General features: G+C 45.6%; 1 long non-coding RNA gene across 2 annotated transcripts in view; it reads right to left on the bottom strand.

The window, feature by feature from the left end:
* Positions 1 to 1013: 1013 nt before the first annotated feature.
* The window catches only part of LOC148048908 (uncharacterized), a 28747-nt gene continuing 7968 nt past the window's right edge, over positions 1014 to 21792 (bottom strand). Inside the window, exons 2-6 of one of the 2 annotated variants that reach the window (XR_015695546.1) lie at positions 18714 to 18921; positions 4107 to 4173; positions 3887 to 3994; positions 3573 to 3774; positions 1014 to 1746 (exon numbers count right to left, since the gene is read on the bottom strand). This is a non-coding gene — a long non-coding RNA (uncharacterized LOC148048908). The remainder of the gene's footprint in view (positions 1747 to 3572; positions 3775 to 3886; positions 3995 to 4106; positions 4174 to 18713; positions 18922 to 21792) is intronic. The other variant, XR_015695547.1, reaches the window with a different exon arrangement.

Below are 21792 nucleotides of genomic sequence, written 5' to 3'. Positions count from 1 at the left end.
GAAGATGCCCGTCTTAAGATTCTTTCATTTCACCTCATAACACAGATAGAAAAAGAGTTGGAAGGTACCTTGGAGGTCTTCTAGTCCAACCATGTACTCAAGCAAGAGACTCTATGCGATGTCAGACAAATGGCTGTCCAATTTCTTCTTAAAAACCTCCAGTGATGGAGCACCTGCAACTTTCTGAGGGAAGCATTTTGCCAGTATCTGGACTGAAAGTACCATAAGGAAGTTCACCTTTTTTGGCTCACAAATCTTTTTCTCTCTCAACAAAGCCCCTTGGGGGTTGAGAAGCTGCAAAGCATCAAAAAAGTCTCTCTCTCCCTCGCCTCCCCCCTCTCACAGACACGCACAACACACTCACACAGAGGAATGTCTTTGGCTGCTTCATGCAACTGTTAAAGATCAATGAACCTTTGCCAGAAAGCAAGTTATTAACCTTAATTGGGACAAGGGCTGACAACTTTTCAACTGTTTACTGGAGCCTAACTTTGAAAAAGCTGGAGCTCGACCTTCTAAAAACAAATCTCTGCAGGTAACTTTTCTGTACAAACCCCCCCACTGACCCAGTGACCCACCGCTTGCATTACGGACTCCAGCCAGAGCAGAACTTTCAAGCCAAGTGGCCAAACCACAAGCAGCCAGCATAACGGTGCTCAAACCCTGCATGGTGAGGGCTGCTGCAGTGACAAGGGGGCCTTGGTGGCTTCTACCTGCCTGGCCCACCAGTTTTGGCCTGGCCAAGGAGAAGGTCCATTGTCTGGAATGTGGCCATCCTAGGAGGGGGCCAATCATGAAACAATTGGCCCTTCCAAAAGGCTAGGCTGAGTTGGAGGCTGTTGCTCTGAGGGCAGAAAGAGGAGGGGGCCTCAATGGAGCTGAGCCTTGTCCCCTTGAAGAGAGGGCTCCATCCCCAACACCCTCCTGTCTTTCCCAAGGTTTTCCATCTCTGCTTCAGAAAGTCCAATCTGGGCTCCCTACCTCCCCCACAAAAGAACACCAACTTCCTTCTCTCTCTCTTTTCCTTCTACTCCAGAAGTCTCCAACCTTGGGAACTTGTGGACTTCAATTCCCAGAATTCTGCAGTCAGCACAGCTGGTTGAGAAATTCTGGAAATTGAAGTCCACAAGTCTTAAAGTTCCCAAGGTTGTAGAACCCTGATTCTACTCAACGGCCTTCCTTGATTTTCTCCATAATAAGTTCCCTTTCATGGATTAAAACAAACATTCAAGGAGCCTCTTTTGAAGAAAGGGTTTATTTATGTAAAAAATGCATGCCATGTAAGCAAGACCTGGACTCCCAGCCTGTCCCACTGAGTGGGGGCACTGGGCAGCTTTTCCAAATGGCCTGATGTCCAGATGTTTTAGGTTCCAGTCCTGCAAATTTAGCACATCTGGAAGGCAGCCCCTTCCAAGCACAGGAGTGATTCTGGAGAGAGGAGGGAAAAGAAGAGCCCTACATGCAGGGGGAGAATATTGCCTTCTTTCATTGCATTGCTTTTTTTTAAAAAAAATTGACATTCTTTTTGAAATGCATTTCTTCTCTGTCCTAAGTAGTGTGTCAACGTCAGAGTTGCTGTTATTTGGCAACAGTGTCCAGGCTGTTTGGGAACAAGTGGATTCCTTGGCATGGTATGAAAGCACTGAAGGTGCTGTACTGTTATCCTGTACTCTGGACTTCTCACCCCAAGTAGCTGGTGAGGAGCATTAATCATAAAGTATTGGAGGCTCCGCCTGGTTTTCTTACCTACAAGAACAACAGGGAAAGCAGGAACAGAGACGCAAAGAAAGATACAAAACATTGCAGAGCAGGAGAAATAGAATATAGAATAACAGAACTCAAAAGGACCTTGGAGGTCTTCTAGTCCAACCCCTCTGCTGAAGCAGGAGACCCTGTACCATTCCAGACAGGTGGTTGTTCAGTTTTTTCTTAAAAACTTCCAGTGATGAACCTACAATTTCTTTTTTTAAGTTTTTTTATTTTTATACATCTCATTGCCTGAATGGTTTGATTTCTGGATGTCATACAGTTCAATACTAATAAACATAACAGTATTATTCCTAGTAATTACATTTCATTTCCATTTTTAGTTTTGCTAACACGTAATTTCTAATATCCTTCAATTCTAAACCTTCTCATAGTTCTACCATACATTGTATCATCTTAACATCTGTTTTTGCTATTTCCCCCTCTTATTTCTACCTCTACAACCTACAACTTCTGAAGGCAACTTCTGTTCCACTAGTTGATTGTTCTCACTGTCAGGAAATGTCTCCTTAATTCTACGTTGCTTCTCTCCTTGATGAGTTTCCACCCATTACTTCTTATCTGGCTTTCAGGTGCTTTGGAGACTAGCTTGACTCCCTTGTCTCTGTGGCAGCCCCTCAAATATTGGAAGACTGCTATCACATCACGCCTAAGCCTTCTCTTCCTTAAACTAGAGGAGACGAGAAAATGATGGAATTGGAGCAGCAACAGAAGGAAAGAAGATGGACAAAAAGACTCTCCATTTCTCAGACAAGAAAAGTTCATTTTTAAAATTTATTTGCTGTCTTCCTACCATGGGGATACTTTAGGCATCTTACAGTAATAAAAGGGGAGAAAATGAAAGGACTGCAAACAGAAGTAAAATAATATAACATATAAAATAAAAAACACAAATCAGATTTAATAACAATGGGAATACATCAATATTCTAAGCAGCAAACCTGAATATACAGTGTGTGTGTGTGTGTGTGTGTGTATCAGTATTTTGTGTGGTTTTAAGGGAGAGTAAATGTTAGAAGTGCCTTGATACCTCCTAAACTCTGGGTATGATTAGCTATTCACCTTGTCTAAATAAAGTTGGTAATGATTGCAGGATCCCAGGGTTAAATGCGGGAATGCAGGAGAGGACAAGATGTGGGAGCATCAGCACAAAAGTGAGACCCAAGCGGCGGATCCACCCTTATAGGAGGGGGAGGCGCGGAATGACCCAGAGGTCAAAATAGTTTGAACATTTGCACTTTTGCAAAACAAGTGCAAGGTAAATGCAGGCAAATCCCACACCCACCCACTCCAAGGCAAAAGGGCTCCCTTCAGGCTGAGAAGCCTCCCCCTGGCTGGGTAACATGGGCTTACTTGGAATTTTAGGCTTCATGGTTAGCATCTGAAAAGCTGATATTAGTTCTTTTAACATGGCAGACTGCACCTCTTTTTCAACTTCAGAAAAACCTGTTTTTTCCCTCTTGGCCAAGGCCATTTCTTTTGGTAGGTGAGGACTTCTTTTTCAGCAGCTACACAAGAGAGATTTTCTTGTTTTTTTTCCTTTGAAAACGTATTACTTCTTATCCAAAGAACCAGTGGTGGGTTTCAAAATTTTTTGGAACCTACTCTGTGGGTGTGGCTTTTGTGGGAGTGCCTTGCTGGCCATGTGACCTGGTGGGAGTGGCTTGCCAGCCATGTGACCTGGCGGGAGTGGTTTGCCGACCATGTGACTGGATGGGAGTGGCCAAGACGATGTCACTGAATTCTTTGCCTCAATGGATGAATAAGATTAAAATAAGTACAAAAACAATAAAAGAGCTACTTACAGAAGGAAGATGACTGTTCTTGCCAGTCTTCAGTATCACGAACTCCAATGAATGGGCTGCACAAAGAAGAGACACAGAAATGAACTCTTTCATTGCATGCACTGCATTGGGATGAAACCAGCACACAAAATAATAGAAAAGGAAAATTACTCTCCTTTTTTGCGTCTTCTGCACCACCACCTCACCACCTTGCTCCAATAACCTGCACAAAGGAGAGACACAGAAAGCAAGATTTTAATTGCTTGCACTTCACTATCTCAAGGATAAACACAGCAGAGACCACACCACATCCAGCAATAAAGACAGCTACTTACAGAGGAAGCATCATTGGCTTGCCGGTCTTCTGCACACCACCTTATTAGGTTTAGGTTTAGGTTTATTGGATTTATATGCTTTACTTTGCTTTTCTTTGCTCAAACAACCTGCACAAAGGAGAGACATGGAAAGCAAGACTTTAATTGCTTGCACTTCACTATCTCAAGGATGAACATAGCACAGACCACACCACACCCAGCAATAAAGACAGCTACTTACAGAGGAAGAATCACTGGCTTGCCGGTCTTCTGCAGACCACCTTATTTCTTTACTTTGCTCAGAAAACCTGCACAAAGGACAGACACAGAAAGGAAGACTTTAATTGCTTGCACTTACACCTTACATAAGAATAACACAATGAAAGAGATACACTCAAGAACTTGTGTTATTGCTTTTCTGGTTGTTGATATCTCCATACTGTTCTTAGGCTTCCAGATTCCTATATTGCAGCTTTCCCCAGCCAAGACCTCATCCTTCCTGCCATTGGGGTAAAGTTGCATTTTAAAAACAAGGGAAATTGTCCAAAGAACAGGAAGTGGGTGTTGTGACATCAGCAAGAGTGAGCTCAGGCAGAGCTATGAGCCTTCGGAGGTGTTTTTCCTAAAAAAAATGCTGACCTCATTTAGTAGCCTTTGCCCCTAAACTCCAAGACAAATGGAGCAACACTTCTGGCAGTTCAGAAGTTGGACTCTCCAAAAGGACCTTGGGCATCCTCCTCTCTGCTGCTCAGGGCCAGAGTCCTGCCAGAGCCAACCTCACAGTGGCCTGTAATCCTCCTCTGAAGGGTAGCAGTTCAGTGGCCACTCCATTTTCATCTGCCTTTTAACAACAGGGTTTTGTTTTTCTGACTAGCAATAAGGTTTTTTTTTTAATTGCTTGTTCTTTGATTACAGTTATATAGCAAGGTCACATGACCAATTTCTCAAGAACATCCTGACTCTAAGCCTAACAGTGGAAGTCTGGAATTTGGAAGATATGAAGTCATCTCCTCTTTCCTCCTATGGCTACTCGTTCTTCTTTCTATATTTCTGAGAATCAAAGAGAGAAGGATCAAAGAGTCATCCAGTAAACCTCCCTCCCAGGAATCCCAGAGGAAAAGGAGATCTTGCTTGACATTTAACTCAAACCTGTCATCTAAACCCTCTTTCAAGGGCTGATTGGTGGCTCCTCTGGAGCTTGGAAGGAAATTATGGACCGAGCACCACAAGGGATGGCTTGCCATGAAGCTTCTTCAGCTCTGACTGTCCAGTTGCCTCTTGAAAAAGCAACTTTGGGACAACCATGACCAGAGTGACTAAGGATCTCCATAGACACTTTCTCAAGTAACCTTATCAGAATTATTGGTCTTCCCTGGATATTCCTTTTTCACCTTTTTGAACACAGTGATAACCTTTGCTTCCCTCAGTTTGCCTGGCCCTTTATCCTTTCTGCAGAATTTCACCAAGATTACACATGAAAGCTTGGCCATGTCATCAGGCAAGTTTCTGCAGGATTCTAGGAGGTAGGGATGTACATAAAATGGAAGAGCAGCTAGTTTGCACCCCGAATTTGGCATTCTGGAAAGTCTGCCTAACTCTTCGAGATCAGGACTGAAATCTAGAACATTTTACTTAGAATAGGTTTGGGCCAAAACAAAATTTAGGCCACCACAGGGCGGGCAGGGCCCTTGCTCTCTCTGTGTCCTCAGCAGCTTTCAGCTTGGCCTTTCTATGGCCAGGCTCTCACCCCCCCCCATACCAGCACCTTGCCCTCCCTCTCCTCTGCCCTCAATGGCCACCAACATCTTGACTCTCCCCAGTCACTGGACACAGCTGTGTATCAGTCGGTACCCAGACTGTGTTGAACTCAAGTGCCTAACATAGTATTTCTCAACCTCAGCAAGTTGAAAATGGGTGGGCTTCAACATCCAGAATTCCCCAGCTGGCTAGCTGGTGAATTCTTGAAGTTGAGGTCGCCCATCTCCCATTTGCCAAGGTTGAAGAACACAGCCATAAGCCCTCCTTCACTTTGGCCACAGGCCTTCTGAAGTCAGGACTTTCACCTGAGGGACGTACTGCACATTTCTCCTAGGATGAGGTCCAGCTATCCCTGGAGATAGAGACAGTTTTTCTGGTTCCACCACAAAACCGCGAAGCCCTTATCTGCGCCAGCATAAGTGCAGAGGCAAATCCGCGCCGTCCGAAGTGCTAAGAAAAAAACGACCCTACCGCGATGACATAACCGCGGAGGGCAAATCCGCGCCTACCGAAGCACCCTAAACCTAACCCTAAACCTAACCCTAACCCTAACCCTAAACCTAGGGGCTCGCAAGTGGGGCGGCGACGCGCGGCGGAGGCAGGCCGCCCTCTTCTTCCTCAACAACATTTCCTTGGACGGGTGGCGGCCGCCGCCGGGCAAGCCCGCTTCGCCGGCCCCGGGAGAGCCTCAGCTGCCACCGCTGCCGCATCCTCCGCCGCCGCCGGTGCCTCCACCGGAGGAAGAGGCAGGGCGGGCGGCTTTGGCGGAGCCCGCGCCCCGCCTGCTGCTGCCCCCCGTGGCTGAGCTGGACCCTTCCCGCGGGCTGCTGCTGCTGGGCAGCCTGCTTTGCCCCGTGCCCGCTGCCGCTGTCAGCCCGGCCGCCCTGGCGGGGGTCTTGGTGGGCACCCCCAAGATGGGCATTGCGCCCCCCGGATTGCTGAGACCCACACAGGACGCCCCTGTTGGAGCAGCAGGAGCAGCTGGAGGAGGAGGGCTACCTTTGGAATTTCAGAGGCAAAGAACGAAGCATGTATCTGGAGCTGGATCTATAGCAAACCCCTAAACCTAATCCTAACACTTACCTTAATTTAAATCGGCTTTAAAGCACCCTTCTGTTGCCGCGCTGTTGTCGCTGTTGTGATGGTGTCGCGGCTTTAGCGACGCGGTTTAATCACCGCTATTTTGACAAGCGCGGTTTTGTCGTGCCACGAGTTTTTCTATCAAGTCTTGAACCTTTTTCCTTCTCTTAATGATTGCTTGGTGAAGACTCTTGTTATGCCACTGAGCCTGAAAGCCCCATGCAAGGGCTGACCAGGCCCTCATCTTCCTAAGCACCTTTGTTTGCACAGCTTATCTTGAGATAAGGGGGGAGGGGCTGCTCTTAGCAAAACTTCCTGCCCAGGTTGAATATTTACATTCTGACCTGAGTGCAAACTTGCTGGAGCTCCACAGCCAGCACTTTTCCCCCTTCCTTTAGTTCTTCATCTCCAGGACAATCAGGGACACCTCAAGACTGGAGAGGGGGAAGAGAGGGAGGGTTGCTGGGAAGCCTACATCCACCTTGAGAACCTGGTAAGGAGCCAACTTTTTGTAGGAGCTTCTCCAGCAAGTCCTCTCCCTGCAAACGACTCAAGCTGGTTTTCCCAACTAAAATACAAGCTCCGTCATCCCCAGCCAAGCACCATGGAATGACAGATGTCATCCAGCAGCATTTTGGTTTAGCCTGGCAAGTAGTCCTGACTATGAATCTGGGTTGCATCTTGTATGACCACCCGTGGCCCAAATCTTCTCTTCTGGGCCAGAGGGAATTCTCCTGTTCCTCTCTCTCTCTCTCTCTCTCTCTCTCTCTCTGTGGGCCTTTTCACATCACACCAGCCAAAGCCTCTGGAGGCCCCATCACTGCCCCTGTCAAAGCGGCCACATGGAAAGCAGAGTGTTGGGCTGGAGCCTGTGGTCACCATGAAAAAAAGACAGGAAGGAAGTTACTACATGGCTACAAGAAGGCGGAGGAAAAAAGTGCAAAAGGAAGAATTTGGGCCTTGTTAATATTTTAATGTTCCAGTGCGTCCTGGATACAGAGTAGTTCCTCAGGGCCTCAAATTATCTCTCAACTCCCAGGAATAAAGGGGAGTCCATGAGAAAGAGACTCCAAAGAAGCTGAAGCCTTTGAAAGGGACTTTGGGTGGGTGGGGGAACAGTGGCATGTCCTGCAAGGTCAAGGAGCAAATCCCAGCCGTGTAGATAAGTGGGATATCGTAAAATAGAACGTGATGAGTACAGCAAAACAGACTTTAGGGCAACTAGTGACAGTTCGGCGGTTCGAATCCCTAGTATAGGTCTTCTGCATGAGCAGATGGTTGGACTAGATGGCCTCCAAAGTCCCTTCCAACTCTGTTACTGTTAAAAAACCATCCGTGACTTCAAAACCTGAGCCAAAGTTTCATCAGTTTTATGCTTGAGCCCCCCCCAAGAGGTCCTGTTCTTTTCTCCTGCCCACTCTTCCTCTCAACCTTGGTAACTTTAAGACAGGTAGTTCAACTCCCAGAATTCCCCGGCCAGCCATGCTGGTTGATGATTACACTAAAGCAGCGGAACATTTATAAGCCGTCGGGGCTAAAATATTCACATCCTCTTCCCCTGAAGGCCAAAATGCATGAATGTGCTTCTGGGCCAAAGGATTTGGAGGAGGTCTTCAGGGGCGAGTCCGGGCGATTGGCAGCTTATACCCTCACCAACTCTGGCAGGCACTCCTGGCACCAGTCCTGGTTGGCTCTGGCAGCTGGCTTCTGAGCTTCTCTGGGGGCTTCCTTCGGGAGACCCCGATCGGGTACAACAGGAAGGGTGCTTTTCGCCCAGGAAGAGATCCTGCTGCCCTTTGCTGACCTGAAACTTGATATCCTCTTGGGAGCCAGTTCCTTTCTCTTTCCCAGCTCCCTGACACTCTCCTGCTTGGTCTCTGTTTTCTAGTGAAATGGATCTTGAACCTCTGAACTCCTTCCTCTTTATGGTTGTCATGGATACTCTGTGCGCTTTTCTTGGTCCAGACAGAGGTCCCACTGCTGGGATCCCAAATCCCCTTCCCCAAGACGCCACTCTCAGAATTCCTGAATCGACTTTCTCATTTCCAGATCCTCCCCTTGGGCAAAGTTTCTCAGCTCTCGGTCCTGGCATGGCCCTCACGTCACCTTCTACAAAAAGCATCAGCAATTCCTTGGATTTCTCCCCCCCCCCCTTCATTCTATCAGTTCCTCCCCCCCTTTTCCTCTGAAGACCCGGTCCCAGCTTGCTGCTCCTCCCTTCTGAGCACTTGCTGAGGATTCTCCTACAAGGCCAGGTTGCCTGGGCTCGGCTCTGCCCTCCTGGAAGTGGGATGGAAGGGGCAGCAGCTGAAGAAACAACTTTGGGCCAGAAAATGTCCTTTCCGTGTGCTGAGCAGCATGGTGGCCACTGTGTTCCCCATAGATTTGGACTCTTCTTCATCTAACAGCAGTGAGTCGTGTTCAAGATCTTGCCCAACAGAGAGAATGATTTTGGGCATTGGGAGAGCTATTCTGACCATGCTTTCAAGCATCAGAAGACTTTGCCTAAATATTTGCTGTAAACATTTCCAAGAAAAACAAAGCAATCAAAAAAACTTAATTGCCTAAAGCTTCAGGATGCATTTACTTCTGTTTACGCCTTGACAGAGTTGTGCTGGTTTCTCTAAAGATGTGTCACACAGAAAGTTTGTTGGGAAAGAAGTTTCTTGAAATGCCAAAATTTGGAAAGTGCTGTTTAGAGAGCTGCTGAACCAGCTGGATCAGTTTCACAAGGAAAGGGAGTTCGGTTTCAGGAAGAGGACGCATCTCTGCGGCTGGCCAGGACCGACGTGTTTGAACAGGGTCAAGGAAAATTCCCATGCTCATGAGGAAATCCTGTATTTCTTTGGTATCACTTTCACTGCTGTTTAGGTCCATGTTTTGGTTGTGATTTCAGCCTGAATTGCATCTGCTCAGTGGGTTTCTTGTTGTAGAAATCCATACCCCCCCTCAAAATCCCCAAACAGTCTGAAATCTTGGAGAGCTTCTTCTAGTTCAGGGGTCTCCAAAGCTGGCAACTTTAAGACTTGTGGACTTCACCTCCCAGACTTTTTTCTGCCCTGAGCATGCACATCACACCTTCACAAAGAGGCACTTCAAATTTTCACAAAAGGCCACAACATTTAGTTTCCAGGATTCTGTTAAAAAAATTAAAAATATCGTAAATTCATTTCAATCAAATAGGTTGCAGCTTATTATGATAGAGCCCAATGCATGCTCTGGCTGGGGAATTCTGGGAGTGAAGTCCACAAATCTTAAAGTTGCAAACTTTGGAGACCCTGAACTGGTTCTTGAGCTAGATGGTCCTTAGTCTAACTTTGTAGAGGCAGTTCTTGTTTACACTGCTGTCACATGCAATGCAGTTTCTCTGTGCCCCCCGCAAATTAAATTAGTATAATAAAAGAATAATAAATAATGGAATTTTTAACAAATAATAAATCTAATTAGACCAGAACCTTCATCTAGTAGACAATGCGATAGAAGGTTTCATCCAGCACAATGGAGAAGGCTTCTGCCTGATTATCCGTGGGATGAGAATAAGAATACAGAAAATGTGTTCTTGTTTCCATTGAGCTCTATTAAATAATATGCTGCAACCTATTTGATTGAAATGAATTCATGATCTTTTAATTGTGGTAGCCAAATGTTGTAGCCCCTTGTAAAAATATGGGGTGCCTCTTTATGAAGAAGGTGAGATGCGCATGCTCAGCCCCCCCCCAAAAACCCACATAAAAAGCAAGAGAGCAGGAGTCATCTGTGGGGATGTGGAGGGGGGGGCATTGGCCTTCAAAGCAGATGCCAGCATCAGGACAACTCTGGAGACCCAGGCCCAGCCCTGAGACCTTTCTTGGTCAGGCGGTCAATGGTCCGTGGGGCTCTTTTGCAGGATTCCACTTCCTGGCTCAGGAAGAATCAGACCGACAGGAAAGAGCAGAACAGAGTTGGGGCCAAGACTCTCTTCTGGTCCACTGAGCATCCAGGACAGCCTTCCCGGGGGCCCCAGGTAGATCGACCACGGAATCCTCTTGGCTGACATTGCAGCAAATAGTTGGCCGGAGCCTCAGCTGACTTTATGTCTTCCTGACTAGAATGGCCAATAAACCATGTTGGAATGAGAAAGCCACGTCCCAGCTGCTTATTTCTGCAGAAATAGAGCACCTCACACTTGGGACAAAGGCCCAAGCTGCCCTGAGTAAAAGTTGGTTTTTACTCAGAGTACACACAAAGTTTCTTTGTTATTTACAACATGTCATTTTAGGCCACTTTTTTTAAGGTTAGTATTCACACTTGATTACAGTTGTCATGAAACTGAACACTCTGTCATGCAAGTGTCATATTTAATACAAGGTTACTCACAATGGGTCCTTGTGAAACCTTCCTAATCCTACTTGTCAGAAGTTTTCTGCTGCATATCTATGACTTGTTGTTCAGTTTTGCAAGAAAGCCGGCAAAGTGAAGCTTAGACTCGGTGCCTAACTGAATCAGTTCTAACGTTTGGTGGCTCATTTCTACAGAGCTTGATTAATTCTTGCCTAATACTGTTTAAAGGCATTGGCTGAAACCTTTTCTTGTGAAAGGGAATTCCTTTCCTAGGGAAGTTATCACTTTTGCTGTTCTTCTCTCTTGGATTTAAAGGGGACTCTCTTGGAAGGATTCCAATATTTTATATTCTTCATCATTTTAAATTCTTAAGCTGCCCTCAAAAGGTCCATTTTGGTGATGGTAATAATTAGTACAATAATTAATAATTAATTAATATCAATATTAATAATTAATAATTAGTATAATTAGAACAGCTGAGCAGGCAAAAAATAAATTGTCCCTTCTCCTCCTCCTCTGAGTAATGGGGTTTGCTCTCCCCAGGAGCCTCACAGTTTGCTCTGTTGTGAGGTCAGCTCAGCATCACCTCTTTGGCCATTGTCCAAACAGAGAACAGTTTAGAGTCTCCCCACCTTGGCTGAACTCTGGGGAGAGTTGAGTTCTGCTTGTTCAGGATGGGGGGCAGGCAGAGTGCCTTTAATCCATCACTGGATCTTGCTTCAAGAGATCAAACTTTGGGAGGCACCGACAGCTCAGGAGGACACCAGAAATTTTAGGAAGCAACCTTCAAGCTGAGCTGAGGATGCTCCTTGTGTTGGCAAGAGGGAGGGCAGAAGCCTGGATGGCCTCCAGAACTGAGAAGAAAGGACCAAGCAAACCAGGCCAGATCACCTCACCAATTCTTCTTCTTCCATCTCCTGCAGCTCTCCTCCAGACCTCCTGCTTGGCACCTTGTGGGCTTCCTTGGAGGAGAACTGAAACAGGGTGATGGAGCAAGACATGGGGTGGGGGTGAATGGGTAAAAGGGAAGAAACTGGAGATAAAAACATTTTGATGATGAAAAGAAATGCGCAAAGGCAATGAAGAGGAAATGCCTGTACGTGAAAATACAGGCATCCTGCCAGCAGCTTCATTAAGCCAGAGATCCAAAGAGGGAGAAGCTCTCCCCATCTATGCTGGCAGAAGGGCCATGCTGTAGACCCTGTCATTCAAGGAATTTCAATTGGCAGGCTCCATTTCTGCCCTCCTCTGGAACATCGTGCCCCCCAGGTGAGATCTGCACCCATCCTTTTGGCCTTCCAAAAGGCCTTTTTAGATGTGGCTGTGCCAACTAACCTGGGCCCCCAGTGGGGCTGTGAGAATCTGAAGGTGGCTAATGGAGTAGAGGACACACCACTTCCCCCCTACGCGCACTTTGCTCCACAGAGGGAGGGAGCAATCTCTGCCAGAGCTTTGCTGGCACTGATGCCATGCTAGCATCAATCTGTGGTCACCGATGTCCTCTTCTCCCCTTTTCTCCTACGCTTAACCCAGGATACATTGCTGAGAGAAATCAAAAGAATTCAAAAGTGAAATCCAAAGAATCATTCAAAATTCTTCTGATCCCACTGCAGTTTTGATGAGCTTCATATTTGAATGTCAAAGTTCACCAGGTTTATATGCTTATAAGTTTAATCCTATTAGAAGCTTAAAGTCCACCGATACGAAACTAGCCATGTCATTATTTGCTACAGAACCAAAGAATGATAGAAGGTGGAGTTGCAACAACTCTACTCCAACCACCGGCCCAGAGGCCAAAGCTATTTATTTATTTATTTTCATTTATCTCGCTCACGGGAATCCATTCCACTCCTGCAGGGTCCCCTGATGGATACCCCTCCTCCCCCCATGAAGGAGAGCCTGCTGCTCCCTTCCTAAATCCACTTCCATGTAAGGGGAGCCTCTTGCACCTTCTCCCATCTGCCCTGCCTTCTCTTATGGCAGCATATAAATTTAATTAATGAATAAATAAAGATCTCCATCATGTAGTCCAGAGGTTTTCAAACTTGACAACTTTAAGACTTGTGGGCGTCCACAAGTCTTAAAGTTGCCAAGTTTGGGGACCCCTGATGTAGTCTTTCCTTCTCCAGGCTCCACCTTCCCAGACTGCCAACTGTTGCACTTCAGCTTTTTCTTCCAAGCCCTACCTCACTCTGGCTGCTCTCCTCTGACCAGGTGCTTCTCCACCTTGGCGACTTTAAGATGGACGGACCGGCCCATGCTGGTTGGGGGATTCTGGGAATTGAGGTCCATCCATTTTAAAGCTCCCAAGGTGGAGAAACGGCTGCTCCCAAACCTTCCCCAGTTGGTCAATGATCCTCCTGAGACGTGGCTGTTTGAACATGATGATTTATTTATTGCTGAGCTTATCAAAATACTTATCGCATAGGCGTACTTGAGGGTTAGGAAAAAGGCTGCGTTGCTAATCGGTGCTGCCTGTTCCATCCAGTGAGCCAAGAGCCTCTTTGACCCTGAAGGGCAGACCCAACTTCCACCCCATGGCCTGAGGCTGCGGGTTCAATGTCAGCAGATGGGGGGGGGGCTTTGCAGAGGCTCCTGGAGGTGGCTCTTCTCCACCCTTGTGGGGTACCTCTGTTTCCCGGCCCCTTGAGGGGAAGGCGCTCAGCCTGCAACGGTTTTTCTCTCGCGTCTGCCTTCACTTTGCTTCCCACAGAAAATGCATTAAGGACGGGAAGAACGAACAGTTATGCCACATCCTTAATTGGCAGCATTAGGAAGAGTCTTCTGTCTGAAAGCAGCCGAAAAAAGCAGTTAGCAGCCTTGCATTTGCTCTGCCAAGGGATTTTGCCAAGAAACTGGCTCTTCCCAGCACCGGTTTCCCAGGTGGCATCAGACGGGCCACGTTCCTGACCAGGTGATTCATTTTCCCAGCACTCGACAGCCAATGGCCTCTTTCACACAACCCCTGAATCATGTGTGCTTGTACTCCCCAGAACCCCCCCCCCCGATTTCTTCTGATTTCTGCCCAAATAAATGACGATTCTTGACCAGATGAAGGTTCAGAAGACCAAAGGCTCCTGAATGGGGTTGTGGTGGGGAGCCTGCCTGTTCTCAATGGGGCTGCACTCCAGAAGGGGCTGGTGATTTTGGAGGGGTACCTGGAGACCTTCTGTTCAGTGGAGGGTCCACTTTCCCAAAGGACAATGTCACCCCCCCCCCACCAAGTTCATCTCCTGAAAACCTCTTGCTGAGATGGCAGTTTTGGTGCTGGGGGCTGCCCTCCTTCTCGGCCCAGGATTGGGCTGGGACTCCTGACCAACCATTTGCTGCCTTCCTTTAACCACCATTTCAGAGGGAGATAAAAACAAAACCTCCTCTCCATCATGGTTCTTTTGCAACTGCCAAGATCTGCAGAACACAATCTCACCTGGAGTGGCCCTCTACCTGGACCTTGTCCTTTAAATGCCTCTTGCAAGAGCCTGAAGATCTGTGTGTGTGTGTGTGTGTGTGTGTGTGTGTGTGTGTGTGTGAGAGAGAGAGAGAGAGAGAGAGAGAGAGAGAGAGAGAGAGAGAGAGAGAGAGAGAGAGAGAGAGAGAGAGAGAAATTTGCTTTGGTTTTAAATGCTGGCTTTCAGCCAATTAATTACTATGCAATCTGCCTTGTATTTTAAACTGTTTACTCTGTTCTTTTATACCGTTTTCAGTGGTTATCAATAAAGGAAGCAGTTGGTTACTTACATGAATCAATAAAACTATTTTGTAACTGGGAAGGTGTAAAGTTTTCCTTGTTAGACCTTTCTGAGCAGAGCATGGAAAACATTGAATTATTTATTGCATGCCTTTCTTGTCCTGCCACTCTTCCAGGTAGGTAAGCCCAATAGATCTGCCCCCTTCCCACTTGAAGCCACCTTGTGAGGTAGAGTCAGATGATAGCAACTGGCTGAATTAGAATTTGAAGCAGGTCTCTCAAGTAGGACTAAATCCAGTATTAGGCACAATTTTGTTGAAGTCCCTTTTCTGACCAAGCAGTTTCACTGAGGGACTAGACTGGTGCAGGCTAGATTGATGTAGGACATATGGCAATTGATATGCCATATCAACCTAGCTCACAAAATCCTCTGACTTTTGGCTGGTGGGAAACAGCGCTTTTCTTCTAGGGCTACCTTGGCTCTTCTCCAACAGTATCTTTGTTCATGAGTGGTGACTGTTTTAGTGGCCTGCCCTGTTGCAAAAATCACATGTTTGCACCAAAGACGTTACCCGTGCCTTGTGCCAATAAACGGAGGAAGCGAAATGGTTCAGTGGGGAAATGAAATAATTCACCCTGCATTCATCATCCTGAAGAATGGTATCTGTGCTGCTGTTGACTCACCCCTTGGGGTGCTCTGCCTCCTGCAGTGTCATTGCAGAAATGCAGGTCGTTGCTCCATTGAGTTTTCTCAGCCCTCCTGAGAGGAGGACAAGGAGGTTGAAATTCCACCAATGGGTCCTTCCCCCTTCAGCAAGACAAAGGCTCGGCTACTCTGGAAAGGGAAAGTGTTCCCAAAGAGCCAGAGGCCCCTTTGGCCGAAAGTTCCTTCTGTAAGGACCTTTGTGAGTTGTTCTGTAACATTCATGAACTGGAATCTGGACCTCCTCCTAGGAAGGGAGACCTGGAAAGAGTCCCTTAGGATCTGCTCCATCCAACACCTGAGTGAAGCCACTCTGGCTTCTTTCTTCTCTCCTCCTTCACTAAGCTGCTGGTTTATGGTTTCCTTTCCCTTCTGAGTTTCTGAAGACACTCTTTGCGTTGTCATTAATCTCACCTTATTTTTAGCTTTCCTGGCCCTCCTTCTGCAAAGGCGTTTCTGTACCTATTTCTGGGGTGACCTCCTTCCACTTGCCACAGGAGTCCTTTCCACAAAGCCAACAGAGAGATTGGCTGCTGCTGTCTCCCCCCCCCCCACACAGTCATTTTAAGTCTTCAAAATTATCTTTTTAGGACTCTTTGAAAAAGCTCGTCCCCCCTCCCAAACTCAACTCTTTCCCTACGAGTTCCTGTCTTGGAATTAATTTGAGTGGATGGCACGTGAGACCTCTCTGACATTCAAAATCCAGGAAATTAAATTTGTATTGTGTCTCCTCTGAATTATGTTCCTGCTCTTCTCCTCTGTTGACAAAGAATCTTTGCAGATGTTTCATCTCCCCTCCCTCCAAACCAGCTCTGTATCCCTAGCAACTTCAACATGACACGTCATCCAGTCCCCATGGCAACCATTGCTTGGGCAATGACATCATGGCATGAGTAGGGCTACATTCCCTGAAAGTCAAGAGGAAAGCCCTCAGAAGCAAGGCAGGATTGGTGATCTGATGGAGCATGTGAAAACGGGGAAGCAGACCTAAGCGCGAGAACCCATCTCAACCAAGGCTTAGAAGGTAGCCAGACAAAGACACTGTTGGCAGAATGGAGAACCCTTCAGAGGCCCTGCTGACAAGCCTAACAAAATGCCTCAGATCCATGATGGTTTCTTTTTCTGGAATGAACTCTATGTGGAAACAGACCCCTCACCAAGCACCAAATCAAGTACTTCTGAATGTTAGCTTTTCATTAAAACCCTGAAAGATGAGGCAGGAGGGTGACTGTATGAATGAATCCCCATGTGCAAACACAACAGAAGGATTTATAGCAATAGCAATAGCAATAGCAGTAGACTTATATACCGCTTCATAGGCCTTTCAGGCCTCTCTAAGCGGTTTACAGAGAGTCAGCATATTGCCCCCAACAATCTGGGTCCTCATTTTACCCACCTCGGAAGGATGGAAGGCTGAGTCAACCCTGAGCCGGTGAGATTTGAACCGCTGAACTGCTGATCTAGCAGTAGCCTGCAGTGCTGCATTTAACCACTGCGCCACCTTGGCTCTTTATGGTTCCTTCTGAGGGATGTCGGTGATCAAAGCTGTCCTAGAAAGCCATTTTCTGGATTTCTTCCAGCAGCCATTTCAGTTTTGCTCTCCCACAGCTACATCCAGGTTGTATAAAGAGATTTAAACATGGACAGAGGCAAAATAAACTCTTCTTCTAGCATTTGACTTTGATGCCCAAAGGGGCAGGGAGCAGAGAGGGAAGGGGCAGCTCTTGTGTGTCAGAAGTTTGGAATAAACATAAAATAAGGTTCTCTTCAAAGGTACCTCTTGGATATCACCTCAGGGAACTTTTTTTTCTTTTTTAGAAAAGAATTGGTAATGAGGCTAGACACTTTTTGATCAAGATGAACCTCATCTCAAGTCCAAAGAAGAGTTGGAGTCCGAAGGACACATCTGTCATGGGTTAAGATGTTTACAACTGAAGGAAACATTCAACCTGGACCAAAAATGTTAGAGGGTTGACTCTGTAAAAAATGAATTTGAAATTATATTCTGTGGTAATGATGAACATGTTATTGCCAAGGTTTATGGTTACTGAATTTGAACTTGGAAAATGGGTATGTGAAAGTTAGCATGATTCAATGGGCAAAGAATGGAAGTATAATATAATGCTTGAACAATGGGAAAACGTGAAGGGTTTAAAATTTACAATGTATTATAACTTAAAAGATTTTTTTTAATAAAATGACATATTGGTGTTTCAAATATATGTTGGAAATGTAAAGAAGAATCTTTTTACCATCTTTGGTGGACTTGTGACAAAGCGAAGAAATACTGGGGTAAGGTTCGTATTTTAATACAGACGACCCTCAAAATGAAAATAGAACTCAAGAAGTGAGTGGAAAAGGAACTTGAAAAAAAAATCAGGAACTTTGTTGATGTATATGCTGACCACAGCGAGAGTGGAAAGATGCACTAACTTCCCCAATGGAAGAATGGCTGGAAAAACTGATGAGAGCTACGGAGCTGAGATGGCCACACTAGCTGCTTTAATCAAAGAAAAAAAACCATCTACTTTTGTTTCTACTTGGAAACTCCATCTAAACTTTGTTCTGGGCTGGGGGGGGGGAGGTTGATTTTGGGATTTGCTGATTAGATAAGTCTGTTGTTATAGAAACAGCTAGTGGACACTAAGTATGCAAAAGTAAAAAGTTGTGGCTGTAATGTTATTATCTTTGTGCTGATAAATTCTGTCAGGAAATTTCAAATAGCTGGAAGGGACCTTGGAGGTCTTCTAGTCCAGCCCCCTGCTCAAGCAGGAGAACCTAATGCTTTCCTCCCTTTAGCCCACACTTCTTTTCCTCCTTTCTCCTTCCCCGTTATCTTTATTTTAACCTGTATTTTATATTTTGATATCATAAAATTATATAAAAACACACCACAATGCTAAACCATAGAGCTCTGTCTGTGCAGCAGTACATTTGGCCAACCACACAGAGATGCACTAGGCGCATGGTGAGAGCACAACAAAGGAGAGCAGTAGTGAGGTGAGAATGGATGGAGAGCTGGGATCCCAAAGTTCTTCCGATGGCTTCCTCTTCCTGCTGATTGACATTCAAAGTGAGGTGATCTTCCTCATTCCACGGGTCCAGCCCTAGAATACCTGCACCCAACGTTTATCTGGCTAGAAAGCAGCCATTTCGCAGCCTTTCTTGTAAGCAACTTCAGATGCATCCATTACGCTGCTTTTCTTCGCCTCTGGAATTCTTTAGCCAAACAGCAGCAATGACCCTTTTTCGTTCTTGTTCTCATGGAACATCAGCAGAGTTTTTGGTCAAGAACTTACCTTGGGAAGCCGAGACATCCCTGTGTTCTCTGTTTTCTCCTTCTATGCTTTCCGTTTTTCCAGCTTCCTTTCATTCTCATCAGCTTTGGCTTTCTGCTCGATGCTGCTGATGAGTCACCAGAAAGATTCCCTGGCACTTCCTTTCTCCCAGGCTAGATAACAGGTTTCTTCTCTCTCCATCTGAAAGAAGCTCATTCAGCTCAGTAACCTGTAAATGCACACAAAATTGTTGGCAATGTCATTTTTAGAGGACAAAACTTCTCTCTAAAAATACACATGCAAACTCAAACATGCATGCTTGTACCTTATGGCTGTAATCATCCATGACAATTTTATAGCTACAAATACAGTAGATCAGCTGTTGAGTAGTGGAATGTATTTATTGCCAACAATTACCCCTAGAGTTCAAAACAGCCATAAAAAGATCAACATTAAGTGGAGTTTAGCTACTTGATCTTCCATAAATGCTATAATTCAGTTCTTTGGGTGACTTTCTCAGTACTCAGTATAATGGAGAGAAAAGTAAAGTCTTACACTTAGGCAAGAAAAACCAAAAGTACAGATATAGACTGGGTGAAACCAGGCTTAATAGCAGTAACTGTGGCAGGGATTTTGGAGTCTTAGTGGACAACCAGTTAAATATGAGGCAGCAGTGTGCAGTGGCAGCCAAAAAAGCCAACACAATCCTAAAATGTATTAACAAAGGAATATAATCAAGATCAAGTGAGGATGCTGCATCCAGTTTTGGTCACCAAACTATAAAAAGGATGTTGAGACTCTAGAAAGAGTGCAGAGAAGAGCAACCAAATTGATTAGAAGATTGAAATATATGAAGAATGGTTTCAGGAACTGGGTACGTCTAGTCTAATGAAGTGAAGGATCAGGGGAGACATGATAGCAGTCTTCCAATATTTGAGGGGCTACCACAGAGAGGAGCAGGTCTAGCTATTTCCCAAAGCCCCTTAAGACCAGGCAAGGAATAACAGATGGAACTGATCAAGGAGAGATTCAACTTAGAAATATGGAGAAATAAGAAGAACCATGAACCCATGGAACAGAAGTTGCCTTCAGAAGTTGTGGGAGCTTCATCACTGGAAGCTTTCAAGAAGAGACCGGACTGCCATCTGTCAAAAATGGTGTGGGACCTCCTGCTTGGGCGGGGGAATGTGTGGAATAGATGATCTACAAGGTCCCTTCCAACTCTATTAATCTGTATCTGTAAATTTACTACCAACATATACATGACACGCCTTTATAATCAAACCCTACTCTCACCAAAGTCACTCTGGAGTAGTATGCTCCTGGCTACAAACTACTACTAAGAGCCTCTTCACCAGATACCTTGTGAACACACACACACAACACACACACAGTGCTTTGGGCCATTAGTTTCATCCAAAACTGGCTTGCTCTGAGGCTGGATCCCTCCCCAGCTTTATGCCTGCCTTCATTCCCTGCTTGCCTCCAGTTCTACTCGGTCAAGGAAATCTGTAATCTCCCAGTATTTCTTTCAATTCAGGGTTTGTGAGGACTTTTCTTTAATAAGGTGACCAATGATGTCCATTCTTTTCCTTCTCCTAGCCGTCGTCTGCTAGGCTTCCTACTGCCTCCATATTTGAAGGAGAGTGAAATTCAACAAAAAATAAGACAGCTCCTTTCTGATTTCCTTTTTCATCCTACTCTTTTATCTCTTTTTCTAGCCTGTATTATTTACTTCTTTAATCACAAATAGTCTTTTTTATAAGCATGCATTTGATCCTTTGGTGGTGGTGAAGAAGAAGAAGAAGAAGAAGAAGAAGAAGAGGAGGAGGAGGAGGAGGAGGAGGAGGAGGAGGAGGAGGAGGAGGAGGAGGAGGTCCTTAGATCATTCTGGGTGCAATTTAGCAGCCTTTGCTCTGCATCCTTTATTTAAAACCTTTGCCTTCCTATCTCACACCTGGCTTTTTTAATCTCCCAAAAGCCTTCTGGGTCCATCTCAGTCTGGATTTTGGCCAGTCCAGTCCACTGAGAAGGTCTTTTCTCAAAGCTTTACTTGTGCTGGCACTTCTCCATTGGATAATCCAGATTACTGTCCCTGGCATAAAGAAAGCCACCTGGTATCATTGGCTGGGCCCTTGTTTGGATAAAATCTTTTTTTGTCGTCTTGTTCTTTTTCCACCAATAAATTTCTCCTTGCAGCAGGTATCTCTCAGGATCAATCCCAGATCCTCTTTTCCACCAGGTGCCTTCATTTTGAATACAAATTCAATATTATTGTTATGCTGATAATACTAATCCCGTAACAGGTGTTCAACTGTAATCCAGCACCTTATGGGCGTTCCTGGATGTCTTCCCACTGCCTTAGGCTGAACAGGGAGAAGGCAGGGAGATCCTGCTCCAGCCTGAACTTATTTCCCATCTCTCCTTTCGCCTCTAGAGCTGCTCAAAGCCCTGGGAATTTAATTGACAATCGGATGACCTTGCACCCATTTATTGTTCTTATCACACTGTGTGTAATTTGATTTGGTTTAATATAGGGCTGTCATCCCACCTATTCTCATTAGTCTTGTAGTTCCTAGGTTACTATCTGTTTCAACATGCTCAGTTGTACTACAAAGCCTTGTTTCTATAGATATGCAGCTTCTAAATCCTTGAAGAATGTATGTGGGAGAAATATTTATGGACTAGTCTTTTGTTGTGCAAAATACCTTATCTTTTAAATGCCCTGTTAAAATGCAGACTTGCAACCCGAAGTCCAACAATGTTATTTTATCTTGTGTTCAAAAGGATCTTCCAGTGAGCCTCTACTACAATAAATCCAAACCAAACCAAATTCACTTAAATCTGTTGCTGCACAGATCAGAGAACCATGATCAGTTGGAAGTGACCTACGAGACCACCAGATTCAATTCCCTGCAGAAATCACTATCTCATTCCTGATAAGAGGACTATCCAGTCTCTTGGCAGACTTTGCTGCCCAAAAGTTATTTCCATAAGTTCCATCCCTATCGCCAGTTACACTCAACAGGCAGACTACAATATCAACTCTACTGAAAGGCCAAAAGTATTTGATTGAGGTGGCCCATAGAAAGAGACCTTG

This window comes from Thamnophis sirtalis, unplaced genomic scaffold, assembly GCF_051295495.1.
Source record: "Thamnophis sirtalis isolate CommonGarterSnake01/CBP01778 unplaced genomic scaffold, rThaSir2_p1.2 scaffold_2, whole genome shotgun sequence".
Taxonomy (NCBI): domain Eukaryota; kingdom Metazoa; phylum Chordata; class Lepidosauria; order Squamata; family Natricidae; genus Thamnophis; species Thamnophis sirtalis.
This window is presented reverse-complemented; position numbering and strand designations above follow the sequence as displayed.